Consider the following 12,070-nt stretch of genomic DNA (forward strand, 5'->3'; position numbering starts at 1 on the left):
AGCCCACTGTCTAGTATGCCTGTTGTGTCTTGTGTATGTTTTGTGTAGTGTTCTGCCTGTGATGCCACAATGAGACCAGTGACTGTTGTTCTGTTGTGTCTCCCTAGGTGCTACAGAAGAATACTGCCCTACATACTGTACATCATTTGGACACACCATGGACATTGTCAACACTGTAAATATTGCACTAAAAACGAAAATGCACAAAATCAGGTGCGTAAGGTATTTTATTTTGAAAGTGGACATGTGAATTGTGCGGGAATATTTACATGATGGTGGGGAATGAGCAGTGAGTTGACAGTCCTGTTCGATGAGATGCAAGAGTAGACACCACATGGATGTGGTGACCCAGTCCAACAGACAAGTGCCATTGCCAAGGAAATGTGGGGAAAGACAGTCCAAACAGTGAATGCAGTGGGGAAGAGGGTTGTCATCACGGCTGGCTCCGTGACTGGCGGGTGGCAGATGCTTTGCCTACGGAGACTCCCAGGCTCTTCTTCGGACGCCCCCTAGATCTTTTTGGCGGTGGGGGGCCTGCCGAATTCCAGCGGCATCAGAGGACTCGCCCCTCTCTGTTGGCGCAGGGGAGGATGGTGCATTGTCATCCTGCGGCACAACAGGAGGGGACGGAGGTGGTGGTTGGGACACAGGCCTGTCCCTCTGCAACGCCACTTGCTGGCCCATGAGGTCCACCATCTGTCCAAGGCGGTTGTCGATGGACCTCAACAGTAGGATGAGCTCCCTTAATAGTTCATCCGACCGGCCACTTTGTCCCTGGACCTCTTGGTATGCCTGCACAACTCTGGTGAAGTTGTCCAGGGATGGTGTCCACTCCTCCCGAGGTCTGGTGGTGACCCTGGCCCTCCTACCTGTTCTGCTGCCACGGACCTCTTGCCTGGGCACTGTGGGTCCATGCACTCTCTCCCTGCCCTCCTCAGTTGTTTCTGTGGGCTGGTCATCCCCTGGGACAGGGAAGGTGCTGCAGGTGGTACTGGTGGTACTAGTGGTAGTGGCGGTGGTGGTGGTGGCGGTGGTGGTGGTGGTGGCTGCGGTGGAGGCAGAGGCCATGACAGCAGGGGTCTGCTGCGCTGTTGTTGCAGCAGACGTGGTGGTGGGGAGGATGGGGGCCTGGGACCTCTGGGTCTGTGGCACACCAGATGGGCCGGCCCAGAGCTCATCGTCCAAACTGTCCTGGGAGTCCACATCTGAGAGTCCATGTGCCGGGGGTGGAGACTGACTCTGCTGGTCGTTGGGGTGGTCCTCAGCAGTGAGTTCTTCATCACCTGTGGAGTAGATGGGGAATTGTCAGTGTTGGGCACTGTGCAAGTATTGTATCATCTGCGTATCATCGACTGTCTGCACACAATTATGAAGTCACCAGTAGTACAATTCATGGCAACACTGTGTGTAATATCATAGTGCAGAGGAACATCATTTACTCATACATGTTGAATGTCAATGCATTGCATGCAATTGTTGTTGTGCTTAGGGATGCAGGTCTACCACACACACACACACACACACACACACACACACACACACACATCAGGAAGAGTTAAGATAGCTACCTACCTGTTAGGTGAGGGTGAAGAGTGCAATGGCTGACACATGCTCCTGGGTGGGGGTGGCCTATATCCTGCTCAACTGTGGGCCAGGGGGCATGGTGGGAGTGGTAGTGCAGGCCTCCCTCCAACAGACAGACATCACAAGCAAGATAGCTACCTACCTGTTAGGTGAGGGTGAAGAGTGCAATGGCTGACACATTCTCCTGGGTGGGGGAGGCCTCCATGCTGCTGGAGTGTGGGCCAGGGGACATGCTGGGAGTAGTGATACAGGCCTCCCAAACCCAAACAGTGTTCCAATATAAGATGGCTACCTACCTGTAAGTCTGTTTGTTGAACTGTGAAATGGCTGACACTTGCTCCTGGGTGGGGGAGGCCTGTATCCTGCTCAGCTGTGGGCCAGGGAACCTGATGGGAGTGGTAGTGCAGGCCTCCCTCCAACAGACAGACATCACAAGCAAGATAGCTACCTACCTGTTAGGTGAGGGTGAAGAGTGCAATGGCTGACACATGCTCCTGGGTGGGGGAGGCCTCCATGCTGCTGGAGTGTGAGCCAGGGGACATGCTGGGAGTAGTGATACAGGCCTCCCAAACTCAAACAGTGCTCCAATACAAGATGGCTACCTACCTGTAAGTCTGTTTGTTGAACTGTGCAATGGTTGACACTTGCTCCTGGGTGGGGAGGCCTGTATCCTGCTCAGCTGTGGGCCAGGGGGCATGGTGGTAGTGGTAGTGCAGGCCCCCCTCCCTCCCCCGTACAGGCCTCCTAAGCAAGATGGCTAGCTACCTGTTGGGTGAGGGTGGACAGTGTAATGGTGTTTAGGTATTGCAAGGAAGTACTTCTCAGTGTGTTGTTTGGCATTTGTTTGTACTTACCAGCATCCGCTCCCCCGGCTACTCCTGTGAGACTCTCAGGAAGCAGTATGGCAAGCACCTTCTCCTCCCATGGTGTGAATGTTTTCGGTGGGATGGGAGGGCCACTGCCAGTCACGCCAGCGTCCGGTTCTTACTCTTCCTCTCCTTGACAACCCTGTTGAGATCATGCCACCACTTCATGATCTCCTTCTTGGATCTTGGGGTGGTCCCTACTGCATTCACCCTTTGGAATATCCTTTCCCACATTTGTGTCCTCGTGGCTAATGGTGTCTGTTGGACCAGGCTATGAAACAGTTGTGGCTCTACTCTCACAATCTCATTGACCATGACTGTCAACTCACTCTCGGTGAATTTGGGCATTTTTTGTGATGTCATGGTGTGTGGTGGTTGAGGTGTTTGTGGGTGCAGGGGTGTGGTGTTGAGGTATGAGGTGTGTTGTGTGCTGGGGGATTGTTTGTGCTGGTGTAAGGGTGGTGGTGCTGGTAGATGTGGATGTGTGCTGTGCTCTTTTGCCTCTCCTGTTAGATGTGGTGTATGGCCTTCTCTTCTGGAGTGTTGCAAAGGATTGTGGTTAGTGAAGGGGGGCTTTATACTCAGCTGTGTGGGTGTGTCCAAGTGGAATTTGCGTGTCAGGTGTGTTTTGGGAGTTGTCCTGTGCTGTTTTATTTTTATTTGCATTTATTTGTTTTATTTGTATGTGTGTTATGTATTTGAGGGGCATGGCTACTTTTATTTGTGCAATGTTTGGCATCACTGCGGTGTTTTGGCATCGTCCGCCATGTTTTTCATGTCCCGTCCGCTGCGGTGGCTATGCTGCAGCTCTTCCGCTATTTCTCCCATTCACTCCTGTGTACGTCCACGGCGGTCTGTAACACGGTTCCGACCGCGACACCCTCGGGATATCATAATTTCCCCTGCGGTGTGTCCGCTGTCCTTGCGGCGGGTTGTTGCTTTTCCGCAGCTTTTCCGACCGCCGCGGTCTGTTTTTGGCCATCACCGCCCGCGTCGGACGGCTTTGCTTGGCCCGCTACCGCCGCAGTCGGTCTTTAGTGGTGGTTGATCCTAATGTGGCCGCCAGTGTATCCGAGGTGCAGGCGGGCGGTTGGTTTCCGTCTCCATGGCGGTCGGGGTGGTTTTCCGTCCGCTATCCTAATGACCCCCTGAGTCTCTGATTCTTTGTCGTCTTCTCCTTATCGTCAGGGAAGTGTACTTTCTCAGAGGCCGCAAACCAGGAAACGTAAAGTAAAAAGAAAAGAAAGAGCGTTTTAGGACTTCGTCTTCTCTTGGGATAATGCTCTATTGGGAGAGGGGGTGAAGGGAATACACCCGTACCGTCACCAAGTGGATCCTACTGTTTTAATAATAACAGAAAAAAACAGTCTAGTGACCAGCAGTCCCCTCCCTCTAACCCAAAGTGGACATCACTAGTAGCAGTCCATTTGTTAAACCACCCGCGTACCCTACCATGTACCTCCGGGAGCCACGCACCTCCAGGCACGCTGCTGGCGTGTTCGTGGTACCGGAACGGGTCCGGCTACCTTTCTTGTGGTGGACGCTGGGGGAAACATCCTGAACAACGAAATAGGAACAACGACTTACTTTTACAACGAATTCTGAATCACGAACAATCTCAAACAACGAAGATTCTAACCACGAAGACCTGAACAACGAGTTTCTAAAAAAAAAAAGAATACCGAGTCTCTCTACTGCTTCCGGGCATTGGAAGACAGTCACGTCGTCACGTCACGTCAGTCATCTAAATTCCGCAGGTTAAACTGACGCACTCTATGGCACTGGCTAAAAGTACCGGCACCTCAAAGAATTGCTGCAAACAGGAAGGCGGGTAATCAGGAATTCACAAAACAACCACCCACTAGGAATCGGAAGTTTTGACGAAAAGGCAGGCGGACTATATGGAGTGTGAGCAAACAGTATGATCAAGAAATGCTTTGGTCGTGGAAACAGCGTGTTTAAGAATAAACAGTATTTGAAAAGGTAGGCGGAATTAATTAAGAAAAATTTAAATATGTAATGCTTTTTAGACATTTGTGGCAATGCATGGTTAATATTTGAAATAAAATAATCTAGTGATAAAAGCAGAAAGCTACGGAAAAAAAGGAAAGTTAATATTGTGTCTCCTTGCATAAATAATAGACTTTTTAAAGTACGTCCATGAAATGAAAAGTATGGATAACATAGAAAAAGAAAGTTTAAACAAAGAAAAAATAAAACGTAAAGGAGATGATTAAATAAAAGTACATCGTGGCGAAAGATGAAAAAGAGAACAGTAAAAAAATGTAGTGCTTCAGGAAGTCGAAGAATAAACAGTATAGGACAAAACAAGGTCAAATTTAAATTTAGAGAAAAATAATTATTAACACGGGCGTGTGTGAACAAAAAAGAGTATACATTAAAAAAATACGTAGAATAACATATAAAAAAAGGGTGAAGAGCAATTAAAAAATATATCGTGGAAGACTTGTTATTACAATACTGCCATCTAATGGACAGTCAGGAGGTGAAATTTTTCGTGGTTTAGGAAGTCGATGTATAAAGAGTCGTGGTTTAGCAAAGATCGTTGTTTAGCCTTCGTGGTTAAGGCACTCGTGGTTAAGGAAGTAGTAGTTTAGTCATACAACCGGACACTGGCTCTCAGCAGATCCCTGTTTCATCGGTACCTCCAGTTCCTCGGGGTCCTGACGAAATCCACGGCTTCCGTCCCTGATGGTCCGGCGGGCGGGCCCAGATCCGACAGGAGACAAGGGTTTGGTTCCTCTTCGGCTTCTTCGTTCTCTCCGAGGTGTCCTCTTCCGTAGGTCGCGCTCCCTCCAGTTTCCGGCCCGACTCAAATATCCCCGCGTTGGAGGACTACCCCCCTCCGAAAGCATGTGATCGCATCACATGGGTCATGACGTAAATGGGAACATGTCTTTGTTAAAGGGAGCATCGTCCTCCATGAGTTGTGGATCTCTCAGAGAGTGTAAGTAAAGAACAGGTGAGACATAAGGGGGTAGTTGTCCCTCTTCTTCCTCAAGTAATTGACTCGACAATGGCAACTCATGACATACATTTTTGTGGTTGAACAGTCTTTTGTTAACGATGAATGATGGACATCTAACACATTGTCCATACGTACCATCTTGAGACAATTCTTTTTACTTTGCAAAATGTGTCTAACTAACATGCTGTACTCAAGTGAAAACAATTACTTTGTCTGTTCTAAAACCCTGGCTTTTAGCTAGACCAACATTCCAAAACAATATCTCACAATACAGCAACACCCTCCCATACAAAATAATGGAGATAAGGACTTTAAATGAAGTCCAATAGGAAATAGCATTAAGTTAAAGTTAAATTATTTAAATAAGCTACAAATATAAATAAATATAAATTAATATAAAAATATATAAAAGTAGTATGTATATTTGTTACAATTATTGTTATGTTATTTTGTAAAATTCAAAACAGTTTATTAAATATTTTATAATTAAATAATGCATTGGTACTACTTATATATATTTATTAATTTAAATGTATTTATATTTTTAACTATTTTAAATAATGTCATTTAATTTAGCATTATTTTCGATTGTGTTTTGTTTTTCTTCCGTTATTTTCAATGGGAGGCTGTTGCAGTATTAATAGTATGCCATGTGTAGTGTTGGACCTAATACTAACTGCAGCTTGTGTATACCGAAAAAGTATTAAACTCACTCAAAAGTGTAAGTTACCTTTGTGAATCAGGCCTTCATTGTTTAGGTCAAACATGAAAATATCTTATATTAGCACACATATATTAGTTGCATAAACCATCCCTGCCTATATTCTATATTTTAGTACTGTGTAACCTTTTTGGGTTTTATACTACATGTACGGTTTCTCACTCCCTCAAGCACAGCCTCTGCTCCGTGTGCGGAGGTTCTCTTCCTCACTCGGGGAGAGACTTCACATTTGGGGATGGAGATCTCCGGCTACTGCTAATAAGCATAAATTGACATATGAAGAGGGAGTCAGCCATTGTGTCTTCATTCTGAGTCAGCCTCACCTCAGAGACGCATACTCCTCCATCCTGCTGTTCATTTGCCAAATCTTGCCCCCAACATGGCTGAGGGACTTGAGGAGCAACCCTAATTTTTCTGAAATGTAATTAAATATCATCAGTGAGGGGGTAATAGCCCAGTACACTCAGCTTTTTTGGGAGACCAGATACCCATTCGAGCAATGCAGCAAGAATCTAAATCTGGAGTGACATCAACATGCAATGCAAGTCAGTGGATGTCCACAACCAGCAGAGGAAGCTGTATTGTAAGCGCTGGGTGGACCTGCATCACTGGGCCCATATTAAGGCCACAAACATTATGGGCTTGTCCTCCCAGCCACAACATACACAGTACCCCCTGCATGACACCACTGTACCAGAGAAGGAGGAGCCAAACACCAACAGTGGTAGTGCACCCCTCCAACCAGAGAATTTCACAATCTTCCACCAAAAGGCGATGGGTTAAGACTGAACATTCTGCTGGGGGTCGGGGGGTAGTGACAGTGGAAGTGGGCACCTCCAACCATTGGGAGGAAGATATAGGTTCTCCTGGCCTACAAGAACAAATAGCAGTGTCCCTACAGCAGGCTTCAACAACATGTGGGCCCGACCCCAGCCACTCCCAAGCCTCAATTCCATCTGGACCTCCAACTGCTTCTACTTCTCCTCCCAGTGCCCTTCTGGAAGAACAAGAGACAAGGGCTAATTCGCCCCCAAAACCATACTCCCCTCTTGTGATGCCCAATCCCTTTCTACTGAGTCTTTTCCAGTAGATGCATTCAAGGAGGTGACAATGTCGATTGGAGAGGCTCAGAGAGCGCTCTGAAGATATCCTGGACTATAGTGGAGAGATCTGATGCTCCGAGAGACAGTTTCTGGGCAGCTACAAACATTAACTGCTGACATCAACTTGACTGCAGCTATTATGTCTTGTCTGCCTCACCAATCTGCCCCACCTCCTGTAGTCTGTTCCAAGTTTGTCTGTCCTCACTGTTTCACCTGCAACCGCTCATGTTCTTTCTTCCTGTGGGGTGTCTGGTCCTGCCCTGGCCAGCCAGTTTACGCCTGCATCAGAGAAGGATCTGAAAATCATCATCAAAGTAAAGAATTGAGGCTAGCCAGCGACTTATGACCCCAAAACAGTGCCATAAGTTTGACACAACCTCTGGCTTGTAGGGAGGGGTCCGATTCCATCATCTAATTTCACAATGGACTTTAGATTTTGTACCTTTTTTTGTACTATGAACTTTTTAAAAATAATTTATGTTTAGACTGGTTTCCCTTGTTGGTTTCTGACTTTTTTAGAAATAATTTGCCCAACCCTCTGTAAGTTAACTTTTTTCTTCTACCTTAAGTTTTGGTTTAGTCCTTTTCCCAGGATAGTAATTTGATCAAAGAGGGTTCCTTTATGTGTAATTTCAACCCCAAAATATATAAACAAATTTAAACAAAATCTCTTTTTTTAATGCAGTAAGCATAATGTATGATGCATTCTATGTCCTTCAAATAAAATGTCTAGTTGTTCAAAAATTCTTTCTATATGTCTGTTCTGTTTTAAAATGCCTTACCTTTAAAATGGGAAATAAAGCAAAAACAATAATACAAATGAAGGGTTGACACAGGATTGTGGTGTTAAATGCGCTCTTATTTTTATTTATTTAAAGAAGACAAATAATGAACTAATTTATTACATGGATTTTCTCCTAGTTCTCCGTCTACACAGTGGTGTGAGTCTTTATAACTGTGAACGTGTTGTGTGTAGTTGGTGCTTAAGTTTGTGCTGAGGTGGTGCAGGTGGTAGTGCAGGTGGCGCAGGTGGTAGTGCAGGTGGCGCAGGTGGTTGTGCAGGTGGGAGAGGTGGGGTCCAGGGGGTGGGGCAGGCATCTGTATATCACCTTCTGTATGCTTTGGCTGTAATATTGGCATTTTTTGCTTATTGCCTCCATAATCTTCATGGCCAAGGCATGGTGTTTTACTCTCTCTTCCATAAAAAGTCTTAGTTGTTCTTAGTGCATCTTTGTCATGTCTTGGTAACATTTCACAACACTATCCAAGGCATGGTTCTGCCTGTCCGTCATCTAAGGGAGTTAAGCGAGGCTGGAATTTCACGCAGAGTAGCCCCCGTTGCACAAATATACTGCTGTGCATCAGTTTGTAAGTCAAACAAGAAGATGCTAGGTACAAGTTTGCCCACTCATTTTGAAAGTCACACTAAATGGTATTAGGCTACCTTGAAGAGATGTAAATTAAATTTCTACTCATATTGTCGAAATTCATATTCAACTTCATAATCAATATGAATACGTGAGCCAACGGTCTGGCATATTTCACAGAGAATGTTTAAAGTTAGGGAGTGTATGGGGATGGGAGTAAACTCTTACATGTCACCACATGTGTGGTATCTGGAAGGGGCAGCCACATATCAGGTGTGGGTACATGGTAAAGAGAACTTTCTTCTCGACTGGGGTGTGGAGATGGGCTCTAGTAGGTTCTTCAGGAAGAAGTCTGGCAAGCTGAATCCTGGCGACCTTCTCCTTCAAACACCACCTCTCATCCTTTCATTTTTTTCTTTAAGTTCCCCCTCCCCAGTCTGGACCTCTTCCGCCAATGCATTGACTGCATCAGTCACCTGCTGCCACAAGGCTACTTTCGTGGCGAGAGGCCCATAACCTACTTCTACCTTCCGCTGCTCGGCACGCCAGTAAACTAATACGTTGTACCGCGTGATGTGCCTACCCCCTGCCCGCCGAAGTACAATGCAATACTACAGATAGTTTTTGTCCATGCTCCTTATTTTTGAGAGCATTCCACCTTTGGTAAAATTTTGCCATAGGTACTGAAAGGATTTAGGATAGGGTGAGTCTTTTAGGGGACTCATACCGTCCATCTCCTTGGTCCTGATGAATACCGGGAACCTTCCCTAATGGTTGAAACATGTTGACCAACGCACCATAACACATACAGAGATACGTAGGTCGTAACTCCCCTTCCAGTATCTCGTACTTTACCATTTTTATTATTGTCCAGTTGCTTTTTAATAAAATTCACTTTTTCAAAGTTAAACCAGGACAATTTTTAACATCACTTTTTTTGCACTTACATCTCACAACCTGCTCCACTGTATTACAGGTGTCGAAGCACACCCTGGTGACGCTAGGCCGCCGGGGTGGACCCCGATGATAAAGCATGTCACCACTAGGTGGTGAGTGAGGTTTTTTTTTAGAAAAGGAACAATTATTCCAGCTTCGAAAAACCTCCAGCCCTACATTTAAATTCACCAGTTATAGTTAGCAGACCTAACAATAACCTGCGCCATAGATATGCACTGCTTATGACCTCACATATTACATCACTCTTGAATTGTTCTATGAAATCATTTATGACATTGCTGGTGACATCTCAAATGACATTATTGATGGCATCACTGATGAAATTATCCAATCATTTTGTTAGTTTGTTTTATAGGTAACGCAGTGCCGAGAAGTTATGATGTTATTTTTCTACCTAATTCTGAACAGCCTGTGTCCAGCAAATGGGTGCAAGTGTTTACAAAACACATGTGCTCCTAATGCCTTAGATGTGTGTAGAGGTTTTGAACACATTATACATCTTTGTATATAAAAGTAACTATGAGTGCAGGTGGCAGTTGATGACTTGTGTTCAGCATGTTCCACACACATTTTTTGGCTCTGCACAAAAAATTCGGCAGGGCAAAGAGTCTATTTAGTAGATATTAAGGGCCAAACCCGTAGTGGCATCCTCGGGCTGCCAGACTGGTGGTCCACCTGCCGTATTACAACTATGGCAGTGGAAACACCACAGGATCGCCACAACCTCTGGGGATCCCTGATTCTGCGGCGGTGGCACAGTAGTGTGATGCTGTATTATGCTGGCGCTGCCGCTGTGTCACCGCCAATCATATTACAAGTTTCCTCCCTGCGACCCTTTTAATGGTGATGAGCCTGCAATGAAAAGGATGGGGTTGCAATGAAGAAACTGGGCACCCGGTTCCCTCTGTGCATGTGGGGTGCATGCAGGTGGGCACATAAGGTGCCCCCTGACTGTATGCACAACCTGTTCCTGCACAGAATGAAATGCACACCATTGTTCATTTCGGTCTGTGCATGAACGGGTTGTGGCGCTCCCACAGTGGTACCTTTCTGAGGCTCTCCTATGAGCCTTAGAAAGGCACTGCCATGGTACCGCTGCCGCAGAACAGCCCAACCTGTATTTCAGTCGGAATAAGTGGGCGGGCTGACTACGGGTTTAGCGGTGTTGTAGCGGGGCTCTGCAGGCGGCTGGCTGCGACACTTCCAAACCTGTAATCAGGCCCTAAGTATTAAAAGCAGCTTTGCGTTATTTGTTAGAATTGTCACAGCCTAACAATTACTACATAGCATAGAGGTATGTGTGCACCAGATACTAACCCATGTACATGTGTTTGTTTAGCTTCAAAAGATGGTCAATCTGTAATGTTTTCACCACAGTATAAAGGGTACAGGTAGTATGATCTTTAGTACCTTCAGACCTGGGTTATTTGAAGCAAATAGTGTCTTTTTGAGTGATGCATGGAGTGTACACTGTTTTAAATAGATACTTTTTTAATACTCTGTAGTATATTTCTCATGAGAGGTCCGCTGTCTGCAAACAGTGTGGCAGAGAGTAAACTCTCACCAAAGAGTAAACACTGTTTACAATACCTACTCTTCTACTCATATCAACTTAGTTTCTCAATGTAAGTTTGGTGACTGTGAGCGCCTATTTGCAGCCATGTTGAAAATGTATCAGACCAAAGGTGTAGCAACTGCCTGCTACGGCAGTGAAATCTGGGGACACACCACTACAGACGTATTACAGGTGGTCGAGAATAATTTCCTAAAACGTTTGCTGGGTGTGCCAAACGGATCATCAAACTTGGTGGTCCATAAAGAATTGGGGGTACCTTTCTTATGTGACACCCTAGCTCTGCGCCCTCTAGTGTTTCGGCGTAAGTGCTGGCTGAATAAAGTATTAGCTCTCAGCCAGCAGATTATATCTGATTGTATGAGCCTCGACCACATGTCCTGGATTCCATGGCTGAAATACATTAGAGGTTGCTTTGCAGAGTTGGGTCGCCCTAACTTTTCTCAAAACCCAACATTATTGTAAAAAAGGATGTAGAGTCTGTCAAGAAAGCTTTGAGCTGTATTAGGAAGCTAGAAAGAGATGAAGTGGAACTGCGAAAACCCAGCGTCCGCAAATTTCTGGTGCTAAAAACCAACCCATCGACAGAGCCTTACCACCTGGGATCTTTGTCCACATATGAGCGTTTTTTATTGTCCAGGTTTCGTTTGGATCTTTTTCATTTGTAACTCGCCGCTCCAAAAGGGTGTAGCAGAGGACAGGTGTTAGCACCCTGTGCGGGCGACAGGGTGTCTCCACACTTTATGTTACTCTGTAAATTCTACGAGGTACCACTGGGACACTTCTTATTTCTCCTTTTAAAGAGGTTGAACTTTAGGAAAGTCCGCCCAGCACTTTTGTACCTGCAATTGCTTTAGCCAGATTGTAATTTTTTTTATTTGGGTTACTTGAAATCTAGCGTAAGAACAAG

At 45.7% G+C, this 12,070-nt stretch overlaps 1 long non-coding RNA gene across 2 annotated transcripts in view; it reads right to left on the minus strand.

Moving 5' to 3' along the window:
* Window positions 1–219: 219 nt before the first annotated feature.
* Window positions 220–12,070, minus strand: part of LOC144766941 (uncharacterized) — a 107,676-nt gene continuing 95,825 nt past the window's right edge. For both annotated transcript variants that reach the window (XR_013597992.1, XR_013597991.1), the window contains exon 3: window positions 220–1,283. This is a non-coding gene — a long non-coding RNA (uncharacterized LOC144766941). The remainder of the gene's footprint in view (window positions 1,284–12,070) is intronic.

Source organism: Lissotriton helveticus, chromosome 7, assembly GCF_964261635.1.
Source record: "Lissotriton helveticus chromosome 7, aLisHel1.1, whole genome shotgun sequence".
In the NCBI taxonomy this organism is placed as follows: Eukaryota; Metazoa; Chordata; class Amphibia; order Caudata; family Salamandridae; genus Lissotriton; species Lissotriton helveticus.